The sequence below is a fragment of the Tursiops truncatus genome, chromosome 2 (assembly GCF_011762595.2).
Source record: "Tursiops truncatus isolate mTurTru1 chromosome 2, mTurTru1.mat.Y, whole genome shotgun sequence".
NCBI classification, from domain to species: domain Eukaryota; kingdom Metazoa; phylum Chordata; class Mammalia; order Artiodactyla; family Delphinidae; genus Tursiops; species Tursiops truncatus.
In genome coordinates this window covers 130,419,039-130,446,145 of record NC_047035.1, presented here as the reverse complement: position 1 = coordinate 130,446,145, position 27,107 = coordinate 130,419,039, and the positions used below count along the sequence as shown (strand labels likewise).

The 27,107-nt window shown below is 37.6% G+C and overlaps 1 pseudogene; it reads left to right on the top strand.

Moving 5' to 3' along the window:
• The first annotated feature begins 18,615 nt into the window (after positions 1–18,615).
• Positions 18,616–19,990, top strand: LOC101325711 (dnaJ homolog subfamily C member 7 pseudogene; annotated as a pseudogene).
• The last annotated feature ends 7,117 nt before the right edge of the window (positions 19,991–27,107 follow it).

The following is a 27,107-nucleotide window of genomic DNA, read 5'->3' as shown; positions in this document are numbered from 1 at the left end:
TGGATGTGGTTGTGTTCCTGTCTTGTTGGTTGTTTTGCATAAGTTGTCCAGCACTGTATCTCTCTGGTCATTGAGTGGAGCTGGGTCTTAGCGCTGAGATGGAGATCTCTAGGAGATCTTTTGCTGTTTGATATTACATGGGGCTGGGAGGTCTCTGGTGTTCCAATGTCCTGAATTCAGCTCTCCCACCTCAAAGGGTGAGGTCTGACACCCAGCCAGAGCACCAAGACCCTGTCAGCCACACAGCTCAGAAGAAAAGGGAGAAATAAAAGAAAGAAATAATAAATAAATAAATAAATAAAATTTATTAAAACAGAAAAAAATATTAAAAATAAAAAAGTAATAAAAAGGAAAGAGAGAAAGAAATAAGAGATCTACCAAACTAAAAAACAAATCCACCAATGCTAACAAGCACTAAAAATTCTCCAAAAAAAACCCAAAAACAACAGACAGAATCCTAGGACAAATGGTAAAATCAAAGCTATACAGAAAAAATCACACAACATAGCATACACATACACACACACAAAAAGAGAAAAATGAATAAAAGTATATATATATATATATATATATATATATATATATATATATATATATATTTAAAAAAGGAAGAGAGAAACCAAATCAATAAACAAAGCTACGGCTGATAATAAGCTCTAAATAGTAAACTAATATAAACATAAAACCAGAAATAAATTAGATGCAGAAAGCAAACCCCAAGTCTATAGTTGCTCCCAAAGTCCACTGCCTGGAATTTGGGATGATTCATTTTCTTTTTTTTTTTTTTTTTTTTTTTTTTTTTTAATTTCTACGAAATAGCAGGGCTCAAATACCGAACCCAGAGGAGCCCAAAAGGCAAGCAAACACCTAAAAGCCAATTTCACTATTAAAAATTAGCGACAAAAAATGAATAAATCAAATTCATCTGTGTATTAAAAAATAATATATTATACCCAAGTTTAATTTGCTTTAGGAATGAAAGGATGGTTTGATACTAGGCAACATATTTTTTTTTTTTTTTTTTTTTTTTTGTGCTTGCTTGCCTTTATTTTTTTTTTTTTTTAAACATCTTTATTGGAGTATAATTGCTTTACAATGGTATGTTAGTTTCAGCTTCACAACAAAATGAATCAGTTATATATACACATATGTTCCCATATCTCTTCCCGCTTGCGTCTCCCTCCCTCCCACCCTCCCTATCCCACCCCTCCAGGCGGTCACAAAGCACCGAGCTGATCTCCCTGTGCTATGCGGCTGCTTCCCACTAGCTATCTACCTTACGTTTAGTACTGTATATATGTCCATGCCTCTTTATCGCTTTGTCACCGTTTACCCTTCCCCCTCCCCATAGCCTCAAGTCCATTCTCTAGTAAGTCTGTGTCTTTATTCCTGTTTCACCCCTAGGTTTTTCATGACATTTTTTTTTTCTTAAATTCCATATATATGTGTTAGCATACGGTATTTGTCTCTCTCTTTCTGACTTACTTCACTCTGTATGACAGACTCTAGGTCTATCCACCTCATTACAAATAGCTCAATTTCATCTCTTTTTATGGCTGAGTAATATTCCATTGTATATATGTGCCACATCTTCTTTATCCATTCATCCGATGATGGACACTTAGGTTGTTTCCATGTCTGGGCTATTGTAAATAGAGCTGCAATGAACATTTTGGTACATGACTCTTTTTGAATTTTGGTTTTCTCAGGGTATATGCCCAGTAGTGGGATTGCTGGGTCATATGGTAGTTCTATTTGTAGCTTTTTAAGGAACCTCCATACTGTTCTCCACAGTGGCTGTATCAATTTACATTCCCACCAACAGTGTAAGAGGGTTCCCTTTTCTCCACACCCTCTCCAGCATTTGTTGTTTCTAGATTTTTTGATGATGGCCATTCTGACTGGTGTGAGATGATATCTCATTGTCGTTTTGATTTGCATTTCTCTAATGTTTAGTGATGTTGAGCATTCTTTCATGTGTTTGTTGGCACTCTGTATATCTTCTTTGGAGAAATGTCTATTTAGGTCTTCTGCCCATTTTTGAATTGGGTTGTTTGTTTTTTTGTTATTAAGCTGCATGAGCTGCTTGTAAATTTTGGAGATTAATCCTTTGTCAGTTGCTTCATTTGCAAATATTTTCTCCCATTCTGAGGGTTGTCTTTTTGTCTTCTTTATGGTTTCCTTTGCTGTGCAAAAGCTTTTAAGTTTCATTAGGTCCCATTTGTTTACTTTTGTTTTTATTTCCATTTCTCTAGGAGGTGGGTCAAAAAGGACCTTGCTGTGATTTATGTCATAGAGTGTTCTGCCTATGTTTTCCTCTAAGAGTTTGATAGTTTCTGGCCTTACATTTAGGTCTTTAATCCATTTTGAGCTTATTTTTGTGTGTGGTGTTAGGGAGTGATCTAATCTCATACTTTTACATGTAGCTGTCCAGTTTTCCCAGCACCACTTATTGAATAGGCTGTCCTTTCTCCACTGTACATTTCTGCCTCCTTTGTCAAAGATAAGGTGACCATATGTGCGTGGGTTTATCTCTGGGCTTTCTATCCTGTTCCATTGATCTATATTTCTGTTTTTGTGCCAGTACCATACTGTCTTGATTACTGTAGCTTTGTAGTATAGTCTGAAGTCAGGAAGCCTGATTCCTCCAGCTCCATTTTTCGTTCTCAAGATTGCTTTGGCTATTCGGGGTCTTTTGTGTTTCCATACAAATTGTGAAATTTTTTGTTCTAGTTCTGTGAAAAATGCCAGTGGTAGTTTCATAGGGATTGCATTGAATCTATAGATTGCTTTGGGTAGTAGAGTCATTTTCACAATGTTGATTCTTCCAATCCAAGAACATGGTATATCTCTCCATCTATTTGTATCATCTTTAATTTCTTTCATCAGTGTCTTATAAATTTCTGCATACAGATCTTTTGTGTCCTTAGGTAGGTTTATTCCTAGATATTTTATTCTTTTTGTTGCAATGGTAAATGGGAGTGTTTTCTTGATTTCACTTTCAGATTTTTCATCATTAGTATATAGGAATGCCAGAGATTTCTGTGCATTAATTTTGTATCCTGCCACTTTACCAAATTCATTGATTAGCTCTAGTAGTTTTCTGGTAGCATCTTTAGGGTTCTCTATGTATAGGATCATGTCATCTGCAAACAGTGACAGCTTTACTTCTTCTTTTCCGATTTGGATTCCTTTTATTTCCTTTTCTTCTCTGATTGCTGTGGCTAAAACTTCCAAAACTATGTTGAATAAGAGTGGTGAGAGTGGGCAACCTTGTCTTGTTCCTGATCTTAGTGGAAATGCTTTCAGTTTTTCACCATTGAGTATGATGTTTGCTGTGGGCTTGTCATATATGGCCTTTATTATGTTGAGGAAAGTTCCCTCTATGCCTACTTTCTGGAGGGTTTTTATCATAAATGGGTGTTGAATTTTGTCAAAAGCTTTCTCTGCATCTATTGAGATGATCATATGGTTTTTCTCCTTCAATTTGTTAATATGGTGTATCACGTTGATTGATTTGCGTATATTGAAGAATCCTTGCATTCCTGGAATAAACCCCACTTGATCATGGTGTATGATCCGTTTAATGTGCTGTTGGATTCTGTTTGCTAGTATTTTGTTGAGGATCTTTGCATCTATGTTCATCAGTGATATTGGCCTGTAGTTTTCTTTCTTTGTGACATCCTTGTCTGGTTTTGGTATCAGGGTGATGGTGGCCTCGTAGAATGAGTTGGGGAGTGTTCCTCCCTCTGCTATATTTTGGAAGAGTCTGAGAAGGATAGGTGATAGCTCTTCTCTAAATGTTTGATAGAATTCTCCTGTGAAGCCATCTGGTCCTGGGCTTTTGCTTGTTGGAAGATTTTTAATCACAGTTTCAATTTCAGTGCTTGTGATTGGTCTGTTCATATTTTCTATTTCTTCCTGATTCAGTCTTGGCAGGTTGTGCCTTTCTAAGAATTTGTCCATTTCTTCCAGGTTGTCCATTTTATTGGCATAGAGTTGCTTGTAGTAATCTCTCATGATCTTTTGTATTTCTGCAGTGTCAGTTGTTACTTCTCCTTTTTCGTTTCTAATTCTATTGATTTGAGTCTTCTCCCTTTTTTTCTTGATGAGTCTAGCTAATGGTTTATCAATTTTGTTTATCCTTTCAAAGAACCAGCTTTTAGTTTTATTGATCTTTGCTATCGTTTCCTTCATTTCTTTTTCATTTATTTCTGATCTGATTTTTATGATTTCTTTCCTCCTGCTAACTTTGGGGTTTTTTTGTTCTTCTTTCTCTAATTGCTTGAGGTGCAAGGTTAGGTTGTTTATTCGAGATGTTTCCTGCTTCTTAAGGTGGGCTTGTATTGCTATAAACTTCCCCCTTAGAACTGCTTTTGCTGCATCCCACAGGTTTTGGGTCGTTGTGTCACCATTGTCATTTGTTTCTAGGTATTTTTTGATTTCCTCTTTGATTTCTTCAGTGATCACTTCATTATTAAGTAGTGTATTGTTTAGCCTCCATGTGTTTGTATTTTTTACAGATCTTTTCCTGTAATTGATATCTAGTCTCATGGCGTTGTGGTCAGAAAAGATACTTGATACAATTTCAATTTTCTTAAATTTACCAAGGCTTGATTTGTGACCTAAGATATGATCTATCCTGGAGAATGTTCCATGGGCACTTGAGAAAAATGTGTATTCTGTTGTTTTTGGATGGAGTGTCCTATAAATATCAATTAAGTCCATCTTGTTTAATGTATCATTTAAAGCTTGTGTTTCCTTATTTATTTTCATTTTGGATGATCTGTCCATGGGTGAAAGTGGGGTGTTTAAGTCCCCTACTATGAATGTGTTACTGTCGATTTCCCCTTTTATGGCTGTTAGTATTTGCCTTATGTATTGAGGTGCTCCTATGTTGGGTGCATAAATATTTACAATTGTTATATCTTCTTCTTGGATCGATCCCTTGATCATTATGTAGTGTCCTTCTTTGTCTCTTTTAATAGTCCTTATTTTAAAGTCTATTTTGTCTGATATGAGAATTGCTACTCCAGCTTTCTTTTGGTTTCCATTTGCATGGAATATCTTTTTCCATCCCCTTACTTTCAGTCTGTATGTGTCTCTAGGTCTGAAGTGGGTCTCTTGTAGACAGCATATATACGGGTCTTGTTTTTGTATCCATTCAGCTAATCTGTGTCTTTTGGTGGGAGCATTTAGTCCATTTACATTTAAGGTAATTATCGATATGTATGTTCCTATTCCCATTTTCTAAATTGTTTTGGGTTCGTTATTACAGGTCTTTTCCTTGTCTTGTGTTTCTTGCCTAGAGAAGATCCTTTAGCATTTGTTGTAAAGCTGGTTTGGTGGTGCTGAACTCTCTCAGCTTTTGCTTGTCTGTAAAGGTTTTAATTTCTCCATCAAATCTGAATGAGATCCTTGCTGGGTAGAGTAGTCTTGGCTGCAGGTTTTTCTCCTTCATCACTTTCAGTATGTCCTGCCACTCCCTTCTGGCTTGTAGGGTTTCTGCTGAGAGATCAGCCGTTAACCTTATGGGGATTCCCTTATGTGTTATTTGTTGTTTTTCCCTTGCTGCTTTTAATATGTTTTCTTTGTATTTAATTTTTGACAGTTTGATTAATATGTGTCTTGGCGTATTTCTCCTTGGATTTATCCTGTATGGGACTCTCTGTGCTTCCTGGACTTGATTAACTATTTCCTTTCCCATATTAGGGAAGTTTTCAACTATAATCTCTTCAAATATTTTCTCAGTCCCTTTCTTTTTCTCTTCTTCTTCTGGAACCCCTATAATTCGAATGTTGGTGCGTTTAATGTTGTCCCAGAGGTCTCTGAGACTGTCCTCAGTTCTTTTCATTCTTTTTTCTTTATTCTGCTCTGCATTGGTTATTTCCACTATTTTATCTTCCAGGTCACTTATCCGTTCTTCTGCCTCAGTTATTCTGCTATTGATCCCATCTAGAGTACTTTTAATTTCATTTATTGTGTTGTTCATAATTGCTTGTTTCATCTTTAGTTCTTCTAGGTCCTTGTTAACTGATTCTTGCATTTTGTCCATTCTATTGTCCATTCTATCTCCAAGATTTCGGATCAACCTTACTATCATTATTCTGAATTCTTTTTCAGGTAGACTGCCTATTTCCTCTTCATTTGTTAGGTCTGGTGGGTTTTTATCTTGCTCCTTCATCTGCGGTGTGTTTTTCTGTCTTTTCATTTTGCTTATCTTACTGTGTTTGGGGTCTCCTTTTTTGCAGGCTGAAGGTTCGTAGTTCCTGTTGTTTTTTGTGTCTGTCCCCAGTGGCTAAGGTTGGTTCAGTGGGTTGTGTAGGCTTCCTGGTGGAGGGGACTAGGGCCTGTGTTCTGGTGGATGAGGCTGGATCTTGTCTTTCTGGTGGGCAGGTCCACGTCTGGTGATGTGTTTTGGGGTGTCTGTACACTTATTATGATTTTGGGCAGCCTCTCTGCTAATGGGTGGGGTTGTGTTCCTGTCTTGCTAGTTGTTTGGCATAGGATGTCCAGCCCTGTGGCTTGCTGGTCGTTGAGTGAAGCTGGGTGCTGGTGTTGAGATGGAGATCTCTCAGAGATTTTTGCTGTTTGATATTATGTGCAGCTGGGAGGCCTCTTGTGGACCAGTGTCCTGAAGTTGGTTCTCCCACCTCAGAGGCACAGCACTGACTCCTGGCTGCAGCCCCAAGAGCCTTTCATCCACAGGGCTTCTTAATTTGGGATGATTCGTTGTCTATTCAGGTATTCCACAGATGCAGGGTATATCAAGTTGATTGTGGAGCTTTAATCCGCTGCTTCTGAGGCTGCTGGGAGAGATTTCCCTTTCTCTTCTTTGTTCTCACAGTTCCCAGGGGCTCAGCTTTGGATTTGGCCCCGCCTGTGCGTGTAGGTCGCCGGAGGGCGTCTGTTCTTTGCTCAGACAGGACGGGGTTAAAGGAGCCGCTGATTCGGAGGCTCTGGCTCACTCAGGCCGGGGGGTAGGGAGGGTCACGGAGTGTGGGGCGGGCCTGCGGCGGCAGAGGCCAGCGTGACGTTGCAGCCTGAGGCGCGCCGTGCGTTCTCCCGGGGGAGTTGTCCCTGGATCCCGGGACCCCGGCAGTGGCGGGCTGCACAGGCTCCCCGGAAGGGCGTGTGGCTAGTGACCTGTGTTCGCACACAGGCCTCCTGGCGGCGGCAGCAGCGGCCCTAGTGTCTCATGTCTGTCTCTGGGCTCCGCACTTCTAGCCGCGGCTAGCGCCCGTCCCTGGAGCTCTCTCAAGCAGCGTTCCTAATCCCCTCTCCTCGTGCACCAGGAAACAAAGAGGGACGTAAGAGTCTCTTGCCTCTTCGGCAGGTCCAGACTTTTCCCCGGACTCTCTCGCGGTGCACTAACGCCCTGCAGGCTGTGTTCACGCCGCCAACCCCAGTCCTCTCCCGGCGCTCCGACAAAAGCCGGAGCCTCAGCTCCCAGTCCCGCCCGCCCCGGCGGGCGAGCAGACAAGCCTCTCGGGTGGCGAGTTCCGGTCGGCCCGATCCTCTGCGCTGGAATCTGTCCGCTTTGCCCTCCGCACCCCTGCTGCTGTGCTCTCCTCCGCGGCTCCCAAGCTCCCCCACTCCGCCTCCCGAAGTCTCCACCCGCGAAGGGGCTTCCTAGTGTGTGGACACTTTTCCTCCTTCACAGCTCTCTCCCACTGGTGCAGGACCCGTCCCTATCCTTTTGTCTCTGTTTAGTTTTTTCTTTTGCCCTAACCAGGTACGTGGGGGGTTCCTTGCCTTTTGGGAGGTCTGAGGTCTTCTGCCAGCGTTCAGTAGGTGCTCCGAAGGAGTTGTTCCACGCGTAGATGTATTTCTGGTGTATCTGTGGGGAGGAAGGTGATCTCCGCGTCTTACTCTTCCGCCATCTTCCCGGAAGTCCTGGGATGATTCATTTTCTATTCAGGTATTCCACAGATGCAGGGTACATCCAATTGATCATGGAGTTTTAATCCACTGCTCCTGAGGCTGCTGGGAGAAATTTCCCTTTCTCTTCTTTGTGCACACAGATCCTGGGGTTCAGCTTTGAATTTGGCCCCACCTCTGTGTGTAGGTCGCCTGAGGGCATCTGTTCTTCACCCAGATAAGATGGGGTTAAAGTAGAAGCTGATTAGGGGTCTCTGGCTCACTCAAGCTGGGGGCAGGGTGTGGTACGGAATGCAGGTGAGCCTGGGGCGGCAGAGGCCAGCCTGGCATTGCACCAGTCTGAGGTGCACTGTGTGTTCTCCCTGTCCCTGGATCATGGGACCCTGGCAGTGGCAGACTGCACAGGCTCCTGAGAGGGGAGGTGTGGATAGTGACCTGTGCTTGCCCACAGTATTCTTGGTGGTTAAAGCAGCAGCCTTATCATCTCATGCCCATTTCTGGTGCCCATGCTGCTAGCCGTGGCTCACGCCCCTGACAGGGATTTTCAAAGATTTAGTTTCAGAACACCTTTACACTCTTAAAAATTATTGAGGGGTCTCCAAGAGATTTTGTTTGTATGGATTATATCTTTCAATATTCTCTATATTAGGAATTAGAAGGGAAAAAAGCTTAAAATATTTATTCATGAAATTTATTTTTAAAAGACTATTAGAAACCCATCACATATTACCATCAGAGTGGTGATGTCATCCCATATCCTGTAGCTTCTGGAAAATGCCACTGTACGATTTTGAGGAAAGGAGAGTGGAAAAGGCAAATCATGTTTTAGTCTTCTTATGAAAAATAATATTGGACTCACAAATCCCTAAAAGGATGTCAGGGATTCTGATAGGTTCCTGGATCACAGTGTTACAACAACTCTAATAGGACAAGAGCTCTAATAAGAAAAAAATGGGTAAACTGCAGCTGGTACCCAAACTATAGAACAGTTTGTACTATTTTGTGTAATATAAGAATGAATAATAAATGCTACTAGCTGTCAAACCCATATATCTCATTTAATATTCAAAATGACTATCAAGTATGACTTAACGTCTGTACTTTTCAGATGAAAAATTTAGTTTCTGAAGGTTTAAATAAATTTCTCAGACATAAACAACAAGTTAGTGGCAGGTCTGGAATCCAAACCAGGCCCATTTTACTCCACATCCACAACTATGACTCTGGCTAGCAGCTCAGTGTATAATTACATAACAGTACTATCCAATTCTTAATCAGGCCTTATTATTTGCCAATCATTGGGCTAAACCTCTATGCTCAGAATCATTATCCCATTTAATTCTTACAACATTAGAAGGTAAGTGTTCTTATTATCCCCACTTTATGTATGTGTAGTCCTGTTGGAGAAGCTAAGTAATTGGTCTGAAGTCATAAAATTAGAAAGCAGTAGAGCTAACATCAGTGCCCAGATTTTCCTGATGTCAAAATGAGGTTTTTCAATACAACACCCTGGAAGAGTAACTATCCCAAATAACAATACAATAATAGCTAAGATGCATCAAGTGCAAAGCCTTTTTGATACACTAACTTATTTAATTCTCAAAGATGAGTCCTTGTTAAAGATGGAAAATGCTAGAGAATCAAAGTAGTATGAGATCTGAATGACACATAAGAACTGAAGAAAACAAACCAAGAAATAGCTTTCCAGAAGACATGGGTCAGGAAAAGACCATTCACAGGCCATGCGTACGACATCAGGTGTCAGGTATGGGTGGGAAATGGGATTCTTAGGGCTCATCTAAGTCCTGGAGGAAACAGCTCATGATCTGAAAAGAATGAGGACCCCAAAATTTTAAAAATCAATATTCTTTGTGTCATTCAGAAGGCAAGCGGTCCATTTCTATTTTGTATATAAGTTCATTTGTATCATTTTTTTTAAGATTCCATATGGTTACCAAAGGAGAAAGGTGGGGGAAGGGATAAATTAGGAGTTTGGGCTTAATATATACACATTACTGTATATAAGATAGATAACCAGAACAGACCTACTATATAACACAGAGAATTATACTCAATATTTTGTACTAACCTATAAGGGAAAACAATCTGAGAAAGAGTATATATATATATATATATATATATATATATATACACACACATACACACACTGTAAGTATATATACCAAATATATATATATGGGTGTGGTTGTGTTCCTGTCTTGCTGGACACCTGAAACTGACACAAATTGTAAATCAACTATACTTCAGTTTAAAATAAAGGAAAGTGGTCCAATTTCTTCTCATCCCCTTCTTGCCTTTCTTCCTCACTTAACTTGACTATAGAATGGGTTTCTCCCTCTATGGTTCTAGCCAGGGAGGATGCCTCAGGTTCTGTTCCTAGTGGTGAAATGTCACCACAGTAGACTATTTGCAATGCAAATCTCCAGACTTCAGCATCCGAGATTGATGTCCCCAGTGAGAACACACTTAGCTGCTGGGCTGGCTCTGAGTGTAAGTAACATAAGGTCTCTTCCAGCCTCGAGTGGTTGTCAGAGGTAACAAAGCAGGGCTGGGGAGAGATGAGCAGTGTGTCCTTCAGACACCAGCCATTAACAGCACATGGTATTAATGCATCTAAATCTGGTTGGGGCCACCAAGTCTCAGAGGAGGGCAGATGGCATACCCAAGCTGGAGCAGAGGACAAGGGGACTTTCCACAGACTATTCTGGAGCCTAATGAGAGGGAGCAGAACCCATAGAGGCAGAGCACCTGTCTGCGTCAGACTCCCATTTACATTCCCAGCGTTTCTGGGCAGCTTAGGGTGGTGTCCTGTGGTCTTCAGGCAGGGATCAGAGATCCCACAGTTCCCTGGGAAACCAGTCCTGACGGCTGAGATGAGCTGTGTGCCCCCGGGGTGGGGCGCACGGGATAGTGTTGGGGTACTTGAAACTGGGCTAGGCTCTTTTGGTGCAAGAAATTCACAAGAAAGTTTGGAAATGATCTGGAAAAAAATTAAAAATCCATATGAAACCCATCTTTTCTTTTATGCTGTAGTTGTAATTTAAAAAAGCAGCTTTTATTTAATACATTATCATCAGTGGAGAGTTTGATTTGTTGACAGCTATGTGGAAGGAGGCTCTCTGTCAGGGCCTAGAAATTACAGTTGTGAATCTATACCTTGGCTCATTTTCTAGATTTTTCCTTAGATTAATGTTTCTAAGAACCCCAGGAAAAAGAAAACATACACCAATGAGAAATAAAGCATAACCATGAAACTCCTTTTGTAATTGTAGTTTAGAGGATCAATATAGAAAACAGAAAACATTGGTAGAAAATTAATTTCTTTTGGGAGTCACAAAATATCTAAATATCTAGAACTGATGACTGTGAACATTTTGTCTTTGGCTTTCTAGATGCACACACACACACACACACACACACACACAAATGCACACTCAGCTTATAAATTAGCATAATCACGTGGCAATTGCAAGAAACAGGAAATAGTAGGAAATAGCAATTTTCTATCATTTTAACAGCTGCTGAGTATTAGATTATACACATGCACCACCATCAGACTTACTTGTCCCCCAGAGCTGGGCACTTAAATTTGTTTTGCTATTTTAAAAAAATTACAATAAATGTTAACATGATTTCATCTTTAAGCATTTGTCTGGTTAAATATTTTTATTTCTAAATACAAAATTGTGGAGATCATTTTTTACTCTGTTATTTTCTATTGGTCTTTCTTATTTGCACTCATAACTTCCAGGCACCTTTTAAATAAAATGATTTGGAAGAAACTTTCTCTTTTGGTCAACATAGAATTGACAACATTTCTCTCAACTTTCAAATTTGGGCCACCTTGGGAACAGGCAGAAACAAAAGTATGATGTAAATAGTAAGACCCTGGCATTGTTTTTTCTCCTACCATTATCAGGTTGAGCTTCTATATCTATTAGTGAAGATAATGTACAATATTCAAATGTGTTAGCCTAAAAATTCATTTATAAATTGGACACTTGGAACTGGGAAAATATTTTTCCATATAAATAATACAAAAAATATGTGTACATCTCCCAAGAGAATAAAACGAAGCTTACAAAACCCTTGCAATAATAATACTTAACATTATGGAGCACCTTCTAATGTCAAGCAATTTATATAAATCACCTTTAATCCATATGGACCCTAAATTATTTATATTTGTAATTTTTCATTGTAAACAGTATGATGAAGTTACTTTTTCATTTTTAACATTATACATACATTTACTTTATCAATTCATGATGTATTAGAGAATATTAAAAAATTTCATATTTGTTAAGTCATCATTCTCTATTTTGTTATAGTCTTAAAGAAGTTGAAAAATAAGCAGCGAAGTTACATAAGAAATAGTCTTTATTTACTTAGGCTTTATTTACCTTTATTTGCTTTATTTGTTTGAGGTAGGAGGTGATCCTGTGAAGATTCTAAAGAGGCCCTCTGATACACTTTCAAGGACTTTACTGAGTGTCAAGACCAGGGTGTCCCTGATCCCTTACCAAGCCAAAATTTCTTTTGCAATTTATGAAATTTTTACCTTGATTGATACAATTAACATAAGTCTACTGCTTGTCATGGATGAGGTAGGCTTTCAGAAACACATGAATTAAAGGTAAACCTTCTTCTTTCACTCAAGGAAATAATTTCTTATATAGCAAGAAATTATAAGAAGACAGCATATGGTAAACTCCCATTCAATGTTAGCTTCATAATTATTTATTTGTGAATTTATAAATACACATATGTGTATTAGGAGTGTTTCCCCTCAGAAAATTCTGCTTTTGTTCTCTTGACTTCCTTTACTTTTTGTTTCTCCTAGTTTCTCCTGGTGTTTCACCCCATCTTCTTTGCCTCTGTTCTTTGGTTTTCCGTCTCTGAGTTTCATGAATTGCAAAAGAAAGTTTCACATAGTAAAAGATCAGGGTCATCATTGGTTTTGACACTCAGTTAAGTCCTTGAAAGTATATCAGAGGGCCTCTTTGGAATCTTCACAGGTCACCTCTTACCTTGAACACTAAATAAATGTAAATAAAGGCTATTTTTCATGTAATTTTATTGCCTTTTATTTTTAGCTCTTTGTTTAGTTCTAACAAAATGGAGAATGATGACATAACAAATATTTTCTTTGGTTTATGTCTCTGAGCCTCATAGCTCTCTCCTCTGACGTGGCCTTTTGGCTTAGTGGGGAATACAGGGGAGATAGCACAGGAGGATCAATCCTGATAGGGGTCATACCCTTGAATGCCCCTCAAAGTTCTAAATTATTTCTGAACTTTATACACGTCTTTTCTCTGACTACAGGGTTAAGACTTTTTAAAAGTTATTTAAAACAAATAATCCTAAAAATAAGTTTGCACAATTAAAATACTTTATTTATTTTAAATAATGGAAATTACCCAATTCATGAAGATCACAAGCCACATCTATAATATATCAGCAATGATCTTCAATTCTTTAAAATGGTATGTAGCGAGTGCAGTAACATGTCACTTGCTCAGCAAGTTAAGCGCACTGTCTTACATGGTTTTTGCTGTTATTTCACATTAGTTTTATCACCCATACTTAATTCCCAACAAATTTTTTTTTTTTTTTTTTTTTTTTTTGCGGTACGCGGGCCTCTCACCATTGTGGCCTCTCCCATTGTGGAGCACAGGCTCCAGATGCGCAGGGTCAATGGCCATGGTTCACAGGCCTAGCTGCTCCGCAGCATGTGGGATCTTCCCGGACCGGGGTGCGAACCCATGTCGCCTGTATCGGCAGGCGGACTCTCAACGACTGCGCCACCAGGGGAGCCCCAGCAACAAATATTTTTGATGATTGTTATGAACTGTGTGTTTGTAACCCTCTGATTCATATATTGAAGCCCTAACCCCTAATATCATGGTACTAGAAGGTGGGGCCTTCGGGAGGTAATTAGGTTGAAGCACTCATGATGGGATTCGTGTCCTTATAAGAAGAGAAAAAGAATAGACCTCTCTTTTGTCATCATGTGAAGAGATTACAAGAAGGCAACCATCTGCAAATTAGGAAGAAGGCTCTTACAAGAACCAAGTTGTCCAGCACCTTGATTGTGGATTTCCCAGCCTCCAGAACTGTGAGGAATAAATGTTTGCTGTTTAAGCCACCCAGTCTGTGGGATTTTTGTCATAGTAGCCTGAAGACAATGACTAAGACAGTAATTTTCTTTTATCTTGTCTCTCCCAAACTATCAATTTAATTTTTATAGTAGCAACAACTCACGCTCATATTTCATCAATTTACATATTCATTAATTAAAGTATATAGTTGCAATAATGATAAACCTGGCATAAAAAGATTTTGAACAAACACACCTGATTTTTGGTCAGAATAATATTAATTCTTTTTAGGCACTGTTCCAAATTTAGCTAAAATGTCTAGGTGTGGCAGCCCACTGAGTAGTTTCCTTAGTACCAGACATAGGTATACATGTGTGTGTATATATATATATATATATATATATATATATATATATATATATATATATATATATATATCTGTGCTATAGTGAGAGATAGAGAGAGTATAATATCCTGTAATTCATGATATGGAGGCTGGTTCAAATCCTCTATTCCACTTTTGACCTTGAAGGTATCAGGGAAAGGAAGACCCTGTTCTCAAAGGGTGAGATATCGAGAAAGGAAATTGACTAAGTCCTCTGGTATGAGGTAGCAGACATTCTCCCCCTATTCTCAGTAGAATCTGATATGTATCCAGTGGGGGTGTTTAAAAAGTTCAGAGAGGATCTGTGAGACAGAGGCATGAAGAAACCAGAGGTAAACCTTTAAGAAAGGGAGACATGAGGAAACACTGATGGAAGGCAGTATTGACAAGTAGCACTCACAAGAGAAGGGTTGAACAGGCCAGTCCTTCCATGGTGGAAGTAAAAAAATTCCTATACTAAAGCTTTTATCACAAAGAGAGAGTTGAGCTCAAGTGGGCCTAGAAAATGCTCAATGACCACAGAGGAATCAGGGCAGCAAAGAAAACGACTAAAAAGCTGACATTAGAAGACCACACAATGAATAACCATGGTGAGTTACCTTGGATGTCCTGACTTTGGGACACACTCAGAGCTTTATTTTTCTTTAATATTCAATAACAGTATAATAAAAGCAAATGTGTACAAATTGCTTAGGACTCAGGATTCTTTAAACCCAGAGGCTATTTAATCATTCTAATAATTTTATGAAAGGGATGCAATTCTCATTCCCATTATTGACTGATGAACCTGAGGCTTAGAGGGTTTTAATAACACAACTCAAATAGCCTGAAATTCTCACCAAGGTCTCTCACTCCAGAGCCCTTGCTAGGAACTACTGCTATACTTGGTAATGCCCATATTCACATGTACCTTGAAGGTTCTGGCTTTTGTTTATAATTCTTAATTGAGATGGTAAGAGTAAGAGAGGCATATGGGGGACAGAAAATTTGAGAGAAGCTACCCTGGTGTATACAACGGTATACAACCGAAACCATTCCCCTTCGTGCCTGGCAGAGAGAGTGGATTCTAAATGTTCTTCTGTTCTCTCTGTGGTCTTCATTAGAGATTACAACAGTTACTAGATAAAGTTAAAGACTCATGTAGTGATCTTCACATTAATTGGACTGTAATGTATAGCCTTGGTCAAGCACATCTTTCCCAGCACTCCTCTCTACAGACGGCAATCAAGCCACTTACAGAAGATGCACTGGCTACCGAGACCCCAGGGCAACCTTAAGTTTCACTGGCCTTTTAGCGGAAAACACACTTAATTTTGATACTGAAGGGCTATTAAGACTGGGGTTAAAATAAAAAATCTTTTGGAACATGGAATGTCAAATATTGGATAGGAAATGTTTTCCCCTCATATATTTTAGAAGCCCATGAGCATACCAACCTCTGGTAACTCCACTTCAAGTTGCCAAATTCCTGTTTCATTTCGGTAAATGTGAATTGTAGTGAATAGCTGTATTAGCTCTGTTGCTATTCTGAAAGGAGATCGCTTCCATCAACTCTTTTGCAAGCAGTAGCTATGAAAAACACATGTGTGCCTGGACACCTGTTACATTCATACATTTGTAGAAACAACTACACAGATTTTCTAAACGCATGCACACATCCGTAGATAACACACCATGTGTTCCAAGTTGCTCTAGCTAATTTCAGCTTAGAGAAATCTTCCTAGAAAAAATGTTTTTGTTTAAATAAAAGGACACTCCAAAAGCAGGAGGAACACGCTGCTGTTACACATCGCTTAGAGAAGCAGAGATTCAGTAATTGGAGGATTAATTGGAAGAAAAGTGGAGTAGTGGAGAAAGTCTGCGTGTGGACTTGGGAAATGTGCATTAAAGCTACTTTGGATCACTTACTTACAAGGTTTCTAACTACCAGTTAGTCAGTTAACCTCTCTGACTCTATTGGTCACGGAAGTTTCTTTTTCGGTGAATTTTCTATTGACTCTATTGGTCATGGGAGTTTCTTTTCCAGTGAATTTTCTATTCACATTTATTTTCCCATTTTTTAATGGGAATATTTTTTCTTATAAACTTACAGAAGGTTTCAGTAAATGTGCATTCTGGACACGGATTTTTTTGTTGAATATATGCATGTCAAATACCTTGACCCAGGCTGGTTGTCTGATTCCATCAATATATGATTAGAATTTGGGAAAAGCTAGTGGAAATGCACCTTCATACCACTCTTTTGAGCTGGACATTGCATATTTTATTATCCAGAAATTTCATGAGATATGTATGAGGGTGTTTCCTGCAGCATTGTTTATAATAGGAACTAATTCTTGCCAAGGCATTACTGTTTCCCAAGAACTCTTTTAAGATTTTCATTTGTACTACGTAATTTAATCCTAAAAATTATGTGGCAGATACTATTGTTATACCCATATGAGTAAATCAAGGCACTGCAGTTAAATAATTTTCCCCAAATTACAAACAAAAGTAACCCAAAAGGGATTAGAGTCCAGGATTTCTGGCTTCAGAGCTCACACCACTCACAACAACTGTCCTGAAGTGTCATCAGTATAAGACTGAATAAATAGAGTATATTTGATAATTTAATGAAGTACTATTCTGTTAAACTATAGATTTATATGCAACAGCATGGATAAATGTCAAAATGATAAAGAAATGCTAGTTTCAAAAAGAAATGTATAAAAGTAAGCTATCATTTAAAGAATACACAAGACAGTATACAGATATAGATAAATACACATGTATTTTTATGCATTGATGTACCAAAGTTTGCAAATATGATTAGCATTAACAAATGTGAACCTCAAAAGAGAAGTAACCTCTTTAGAGGGTAAGAAGGAAAAATAATCAACATATTTCTTTCTTTCAAAATAAAAAGAGAAAAATGAAGCAAATATGGCAAAATATTTCATCTGTTAAATATGGATAGTGAGTACAAGAATACACTATAAATTGTTTTCCCTACATTTTATGTTTAAAATATTTCACAAATCAAAATTTAAAAAGAAAAAGAGGTAATACATGAGGGTCCTTTGTAAAAACTAGCATACTATACAAATGGGAACTATTTGTTTTGATCATCAAAAGTGAAGCAGAGGGGCTTGATTTCCAAATGTCTGAGTAAAGATTTCTGAAAATCCTCTCCCCTATAAAAGCTATATAAACTCTGCAAATGAATTAAAGGCTTGAAAAAATCCATGAAATGTTTATTCAAGAAAAAACAACTAAATTTTAGTCAAAACAGTGAGCCCTGCAGTCTTTTAGCTTGCCATAATCCGATCACTCTCTCCCCAGCTCCATGGGAGCTTTGAAAAGCAATAGTCTCACAACTATACTAACTGTGAAATCAAGTAGTCTAGCAGCCACCGGAGGAGCCAGAATAGTTTGGAGCTTCCAAAAAAGCCCCAGAGAACTGTCACCCTTTGACTTGCTTGCAGCATGATGAAAAGTCCAGTTTCAGTACTTGTTTTTACTTGACCCAACTCAGAACTCACTCTCTGTCAACAGCCCTAACCTGTATGGTATTTGCTGAAAAGAATCAACAGCAATTGTTTAACATAACAGTTGCCTGAGGTAGTGACACCAGTCAGAGGTAAAACTTAGGGCTTTGTCAGGCTCCGCATAATCAGGAAGTGAAGGCTAAGACAGAGAGGTAGACTGCTTTTCAAAACATTAAAGACATGCTCAACAGAGCCTCTCAGCAAAGGTTGGTAGACTCACTGGTTCACGACATTTAAGAAAATCTCTGTTAGCTTACAACTAGGATAACTGAGCACACATCAATTGCCACATAACAAATAATACACACTTTAAAGAAATAGTCAAAAAATACTAAATAACAATAACAATAAAACAAATAACAATGACAACAAACCCTAGTGGGAGAGAGAATTGGATTGCTAAAGGTGCCACAGTACATTATTCTAAATGTCTAGATAATCAATAAAAACTTACAAGATACCCCAAAAAACAGGGAAGTATAACCCATACACAGGCAATGGGAAAAACAAGCAGCCAATAGGAACTGACTCTGAGAATTCTAGTAAGATGTTAAACTTAAATCAGCTATCATAAATACATGCAAAGAACTAAAGGAAAACATATATAAAAATGAGAAATATGTGTCACCAAAAAAAAAAGAATATCAGTAAAGAGACAGGAAGCGTAAAAAAGAACCAGGTAGAGGGTCCCAGAGGTAAGATGGCGGCTGCCCTGGAGTGCAATGTGGTAACTGCGGCAACTGAACCAGAGCTGCTATATGACGAGGAAGCAAAGAGATATGTGTCCTAAAAATGCTAGCTATTACAGGAATCGAGCAGCCACCTTGATGATGCTCAGAAAGTTCTGGGAAGCTCTTGGAGATGTACAGCAGTCAGTGAGGGACATCTACGAGAGGACAAATGCCACCTATCTCTAGGGAATGCTATGGTGGCATGTCGCAGTTTCCAGAGAACCCTAGACCTGGGTCAAAAAAATGCTCAGGTACAACAGGAGTTCAAGAATGCCAATGCAATCATAGAATATGAGAAAATAGCAGAAACGGATTTTGAGAAGCGGGATTTTCGGAAGGTTGTTTTCTGCATGCACCATGCCCTAGAATATGCCCCTGCCTGCCATCACTTCAAAATCCTCAAAGCATAATGTTTAGCAATGCTAGGTCATTATCCAGAAGCACAGTGTGTGGCCAGTGACATTTTACAAATGGATTCCACCAATGCCGATGCTCTGTATGTACGAAGTCTTTGCCTTGATTATGAAGATTGTATTAAGAAGGCGGTTCAGTTTTTTTGTCCAAGCTCTCAGGATGGCTCCTGACCAGGAGAAGGCCTGCGTCACTTGCAGAAATGCCAAAGCACTTAAAGCAAAGAAAGAAGATGGGAATAAAACATTTACAGAAGGAAATTACAAGCTAGCATGTGAACTGTACACAGAAGCCCTGGGGATAGACCCCAATAATATAAGAACAAACGCTAAACTCTACTGTCATCGGGGTATGGTTAATTCCAAGCTTAAGAAACTAGATGATGCAATAGAAGACTGTACAAATGCAGTGAAGCTTGATGACACTTATATAAAAGCCTACTTGAGAAGAGGCCAGTGTTACATGGACACAGGACACTATGAAGAAGCAGTACGGGACTATGAAAAAGTATATCAGATGGAGAAAACAAAAGAACACAAACAGCTCCTAAAAAATGCACAGTTGGAACTGAAGAAGAGTAAGAGGAAAGATTACTACAAGATTCTTGGAGTAGACAAGAATGCCTCTGAGGATGAGATCAAGAAAGCTTATCGGAAACGGGCCTTGATGCACCATCCAGATCACCACAGTGGAGCCATTGCTGAAGTTCAGAAGGAGGAGGAGAAAAAGTTCAAGGAAGTCAGAGAAGCTTTTACCATTCTCTCTGATCCCAAGAAAAAGGCTCGCTATGACAGTGAACAAGACCTGGATGAAGAGGGCATGAATATGGGTGATTTTCATGCAAACAATATCTTCAAGACATTCTTCGGTGGTCCTGGGGGTTTCAGCTTTGAAGCATCTGGTGCAGGGAACTTTCTTTTTCACTTTGGCTAATGAAAGGAAACCATCCAGAACCCAGAGAATGCAGACTTGCTCAGTTTAACCTCCAGTGTGGACACAGTTCGCCTCCTCCCTTCATCATGATCCACGTACTTAGAGCAGTTTCATTCTTTCAATTAGATACCCTGTGTCTGAGTGAGTGGGGTGAAGGAAAGCGAGCCAGCACTGAAGACTGCGGGTAGGGGAGGGAGGTGGGGGTGGACAGGGCATCTTGTGTATTTTTGTTTTACTGTTTAACTTTATTAAAACAAAACAAAACAAAAAACGAACCAAGTAGATATTCTACAGTTGGAAAGTAAAACAATTAATATAAAACATTCACTAGGGGGGCTCAACAAGGGATTACACTGACAGAAGGAATAATCAGTTATCATGAATAAGGGTCAATTGAGATTATCCAGTCTGAGAAAGAAAATGAAAAAGGAATAAATAAAAACAACAGGACCTTTTGGTTCTTATGGGACACCATCAAGCATACCAACATATGGCTAATGTAGGCCCCAGAAGGACTGGAGAGAGAGAAAGGTGTAGAAGGACTATCTGAAGATGGAATGGTCCCAAACTTCCCAAATTTGACCAAAAAGTATTATACTGTAATCTAAGTAGCTCAATAAATTCTATGTAGAATCAACACAAAGAGATCCATGTTTAGAGACATCTTAGTCAAATTGCTGAAAACCAATATAATGAAAGAATGCGGAAGTAACAAGAGAAAAGCCACTTATCATCTGCAAGCTATCTTTAGTAAGATAACATCTGACTTTTCATTAGGGATCAGGAAGGTCAGAAGGCAGTGGGATGGCATGTTTAAAGTGCTGAAATAGAAGATTGTCAACTAAGAATTCTACATCTGGCAAAATTAACCTTGAAAAATGAGGGAGAAATTAAGACATTCTCAAGTAAATAAAATCAGAGAATTCATGGATAGCATGTCTGCTCCACAAGAAATAATAAAACATTTAACTTCAAGCTGAAATAAAAGGATATTAAACAGTAACTTAAATACACATGAAGAAATAAAGAACACTGGTTGAGGTAAATACATAGGTAAATATAAAAGACAGTATCAGTGTATTTTCATGTGTAACACTTTTCTAATCCTCTCTGATTTTTAAAAACTGCATAAAGCAATCCTTATAAAACTGTGTTGATATGTTTATAGTGTATACATTTGTAATTTGTATGTCCATACAGTGGAGATGAGGGGATAGGAATGGAGCTCATTGGAGCAATCACTTTGTAATTTAGAAATATGTGGAAATTAAACATGTTCCTAAGTAACAAATGGGCAAAGAAGAATCAGTGGGATTCTTCTTTGTAATTTCCCCTATAATTTAAGGGGAAATTACAAAATACTTTGAACTGAATTAAAATGGTAGCACAAAACTTATGAGACATAGCTAAAGCAGTCATTAGAAGAAAATGTACAGCTGTAAACACTTATATTAAAAAAAGAACTTAGATTAATAACTTAACCTTCCACTAGGGGAAAAAATAGTAAAAGGAAAGAATATTAAAACTAAAGCAAGCAGAAGGAAGGAAATAATACAGATTAGTGCAGAAATTAATGAAAAATAAAGAAGAAAAACAATAAGGAAAATCAACAAAATAAAAAGTTGGTTCTTGAAAAGATCAACAGAATTGACAAACCATTACCTAGTCTAACTAAGAAAGAAAGAAAATTCCAATTAGGAATAAAAGAAGGACATGACCTAAGACATATATAGAAAGTAAAATATAAGGGAGTATTATGAACTATTATGTGCCATCAAACTCAAAATCTAGAAGAAATGAACAAATTCTTAGAAAGATACAAACTACTAAAGCTGCTTTACGAAGAAATAGAAGATATAAATAAACCTATAACAAGTAAAGAGAGTGAATTAGTAACAAAAATTCTTTCCACTAAGAAAAGCCCACTCACATAGATTCTACCAAATAGTGAATTCTACCAATTAAAAAAGAATTAACAACAATCATTCACAAACCTTTCCAAAGAAAATACAGATGAGAAACAATTCCCAGCTCATTCTATAAGGCCACTGTTACCCACAGCATATATAAAGATTTAAACACCATAACAAAATGGAATATGCTACAGAAATTCAAGGCTGGTTCAACATACTAAAGTCGATTAATACATTCCATATTATAGAATAAAGGACAAAATTCACATAATTAGCTCAAAAGATGGAGAAAAAATTTTATAATATTCAACACATTTTCATGATAAAATACATAACAAACCTAGGAGTAGAATGGAACTTGCTTAACCTTATAAAGAGCAGCAATGGAAAATCCACAATTAACTTCATATTTAATGGTAAAAGACTGCATGCATTCCCTTAAGATCAAAACAAGACACGAATTTCAATCTCATATCTTCTATTCAACACTGTACTGGAGATTCTAGATAGAAAAATTAGACAAGAAAGTGAAATAGAACATCCAGATTGGAAAAGAAGATATAAAACTACCACTATTTGCAGATGATATGATCTTGTATATAAAATCCTACCAAACTCACCACAAAACTATTGCAGTTGATAAATGAGTTAAACACAATTGCAGGATATGAACAATATAAAAAATTCAATTTCAAAGATAAATTTAAGAAATAATTCTATCCACAAGACCATAAAATGATAGAATACATAGAAATAAATTTTTAAAAAGAAGTGCATTACTAATACACTGAAAACTGAAAAATATCATTGAAATAAATTGAAGATGTTCTAAATAAATGGAAAGACATCCCATGTTCACTTAGTAGTGTTAAAATGTCATTACTCTTCAAATTGTTCTGTAAAATCAATGCGCTCCCTATCAGCATACCATTTGACCTCTTTGCAGAAACTGAAAAATTCCAAAATTCACTTGGAAACTCAAGAGACTGAGAACAGCAAAAAACATCTTGAAAAATAACAAAGTTGGAGGGTTCACACTTCCTGATTTCAAAACTTGCTACAAAACTACAGTAATCAAATAATGTGGTGCAGACATAGAATAGACATGTAGATGAATGAAATAGAATTAAGTCCAGAAATAAGTCTTTACACTTATGGGGGATTGATTTCTTGACAAGGGTTCCAAGAAAACTGAATGGGGAAAAGACAATCTTCTCAACAAATGGTGCTGTGACAAGTGGATATCTCCATGCAAAAGAATGATGTCAGACCCTTACCACCTACCATATAAAAAAGTGCACTCTAAATGAAAGGGAGGCCTAAATGTAGATGATAAAACTATAAAACTCTGAGAAGAAAACATAGGCAGAGTTCTTCATGACATTGAATTAGACAACAGTTTCTTAGATATGACAGCAAAATTACAAGAAAAAATAGATAAATTGAACTTTATCAAAATTTAAAATGTGCTTCAAAGAGCACCACCAAATAAGTGAAAAGTGAATTTATTGATGTTAGAAAATCATGGTGTTAGCAAACCATGTATCTGATAAAGAACTATTTTCTGAATATTTAAAAAACGATTACAACTCAACAATGAAAAAGTTTTTTAAAAACCCAATGAAAACATGTGCAAAGGTTCTAAAATGACATTTCCCAAAAGAAGATATAAAAATGGCTAGTAAGTAATGAAAATGCTCAATGTCATTAGTCATTAAGGAAATGTAAATCAAAACCACAATAAAATACCATTTCACACACACTATTATGACCATAATAGAAACGACGGGCAATAACAAGTTTCAGCAAGGATATGAAGAAACTGAAATATCATACATTGTTGGTGGGAAGGCAAAATTGTGAAACTATGTTGGAAATCAGTTTGCCAGTTCCTCAAAATATTAAACTTAGTTACCATATAACCCAGAAATTCCACTCCTAGGTGTACTCCCAAGAGATATGAAAACATATGTTCACATAACAAATTATACAAAAGTATATTAATAATAAATAATAATTGCTATTAATAATAATGATAAAATTTAAAACATTATTAATAATAACCCCAAAGTGGAAATAACCCCAATGTCTATCAACGGATGAAAGGATAAACAAAATGCAGTACATACAGACAATGGAATGTTAGTCATAAAAAGGAATGAAGCTCTGGATATGTGCTACAACATAGATGAAGCTTGAAAATACCATGTTATGTGAAACAAGCCAGACACAAAAGATCACATATTATGTGATTCCACATACATTCAATGCGGCAAATCCATAGGGACAGAAATTATTATATCAATGGTTGCCAGGGGATGGGGACAGGGGTCGGGGGGAATGAGGAGTGATTGTTAATGTTTATGGAGTTTCTTTTTGGAGTGATGAAAATGTTCTGAAGTTAGATAGCGCTGATCTATATGCAACTTTTTGAATATTCTAAGAAACACTGGAGAGGGACTTCCCTGGATAAGGATCTGCCTTCCAATGCAAGGGGTGCAGGTTCGATCCCGGGTTGGGGAGCTAAGATCTCGCATGCCTCACGGCCAAAAAACCAAAACATAAAACAGAAGCAATATTGTAACAAATTCAATAAAGACTTTAAAAATGGTCCACATCAAAAAATATCTTTAAAAAATGCTGGAGAGTATATATTAAATTAGTAAACTGTATGGTATGGAAGTATATCTTAATAACATGTTATTAAAAAATGTGAATTGAAGCAGACACATTTTGCATTGGAGTGGGATGGCTATGCTGTCAGCATTGATCAAATTAACTGGACAATCACCAAATCTTTCAGCAACTTCAGGCCATGAAGTCACAACTGTGACCAGACGCCTCATTTTTAACCATAGACCCATGCTACCTTGCAGTGCTTTCAAATGAATATTTATTTATGAGAGAGATGTCATAAAGAGCCATACTGTTCTTATCGCCTCAGTATGGAAAACTTCCACACCAGAGTTGAAGGTAAAGTATCCGACATTCAGGGGAAATTGCATAACCATTATGAGCTCAGGGATAGAAGATTATAGTAACTGTTCAGATGGAATGGATATGATACATGTCCAAAGACCCAGGCTTACATAGACCTCTGATAAAATCCCTGTTGTCAGAGTAAGGAGACAGTCAGAGATTCAAGGTCTCTGCTCTCACACGCTATGAGGTCTGAATCATGGGCTGTGCATCAACAGAAAGCTGCTGAGATTACTCACTAAAGCAGTCCCTACCAAGCTTTTATTCTCACCAGCCTGATTACCATCTCAGTCCATTGCTTTTGATCTTAGAATTGCTGTCTCCATAGCCAGTAAAACAGACAGATATATGGACTCCTGTCTCCACAGTTTGTCTTTTCCATGTTCAAACTAGATCCCGGTATTAATTCTCTATCCTGAATGGCTTACAAGATAAAATAAATGTATCTTTACCAAAGAAATTGGAAGTCAGGCTAACTAAAAAATGTTGTAGTAGAAGTCTTCAATCTTTAAGGTATGGGTATCTTGGTATCTTCAATTACTGAAATTACAAGGTGCAGGTGGTGAAAGCACATCACTGATTCAGATAGCTCATGAAACTGCTTTAATATGATGTACAAGTAAGGAATAAACATTGTAGTTATCATTATGACCTCTCCTTCACTTTTCATTCCCAACACACAGTAGTTTTTGCTAAAGCACATAACAGAGTACATGTAAGCAGAGTATCTTGAACAACTCTGACCAGACTTTTCTGTTTGTTTTTTTCTAATTAAAAAAAAATTGATATATAGTTGATGTACAATATTACATAAGTTACAGGTGTACAACAGAGTGATTCACAATTTTTAAAGGTTATACTTCATCTATAGTTATAAAATATTGGCTATATCCCCTGTGGTATATAATATATTCTTGCAGCTTATTTATTTATGCATAGTACTTTGTACCTCTTAAACCCCTACCTCTGTCTTGCCCCTCCCCACTCCCCTCTACCTACTAGTAACCACTAGTTTATTCTCTATGTCTGTGAGAATGCTTCCTTTTTGTTATAGTTATTAGTTTGTTGTATTTTTTATATTATACATATTAGTGATAACATACAGCATTTTTCTTTCTTTATCTGACTTATTTCACTTAGCATAATACCCTTCAAATCCATCCATGTTGCTGCAAATGGCAAAATTTCATTCTTTTTTATGGCTGAGTAGTATTCCATTGTATATATATACTGCATCTTCTCTAGCCATTCATCTGTTGATGAACACTTAGGTTGTTTCCATATCTTGGCAATTGTAAATAATGCTGCTATGAACATTGAGGTGCATGTATCTTTCCAAATTAGTGTTTTCATTTTTTTTTTCAGATATATACCCTGGAGTGGAATTCCTGGGTCATACAATAGTTATATTTTAGTTTTTTTGAGAAACCATCATACTGTTTTCCATAGTGGCTGCAAGACTTTTCTGTTTTTGAAATGAACAAAGACAACATCTATAGGATGGCTAGTCATCACTTAAAATCCTAGGGGATCGGTCAGTGCTACTACATTGAGTTCATTCTAGTCCACTCCAAAACAGAAGAGATTGACATTTTGGTTATCCTGCACATCTTGCCTATAAGCAAAGGAACAATTTCAATTAGGATGTTCAAAATACAGGAAATAGCCCATGGTCTCTTATTGCTGCTTTCCCAAACCTCTAGGGATCTGAACACTTCAGGTCAGAATTACTGGTGAGGTGGAAAAACTCAAAAGCCCTGCATTCTGATTCCAATCACTAGCTTACTTTCTAGCCCGATCGTAGCATAAAGCATGGGAAAGTCATCCTAAAATTGTGATCAATATCCTTGTGCACTATGCAATCATGAGTCAGGCAGGGACTACAGCATGAATGGTGGTGTCTATTGCCACATGGTGTAAAGAGGGTAGATGTTTTCCCCACCGATTGTTTTTTTAAAAATGGAATTCATAGAATCATAGAAACTTGGATGATTTTTTTTCGATAAATTAGTTTAAATAATGGCCCCAGAAAGATACATTTCAATTCCTGGAACCTGTGAATGTGAACTTTTTTGGAAAAATAATCTTGCAGATGTAATTAAGTTAAAGATCCTGGAGATGAGCTCATCCTGGATTATATGGATGAGACCTACATCCAATGACAAGATTCCTTAAAAGAGACACACCAGAAACAGTTACAGAGAGAAAAGGACCATATGAAGATG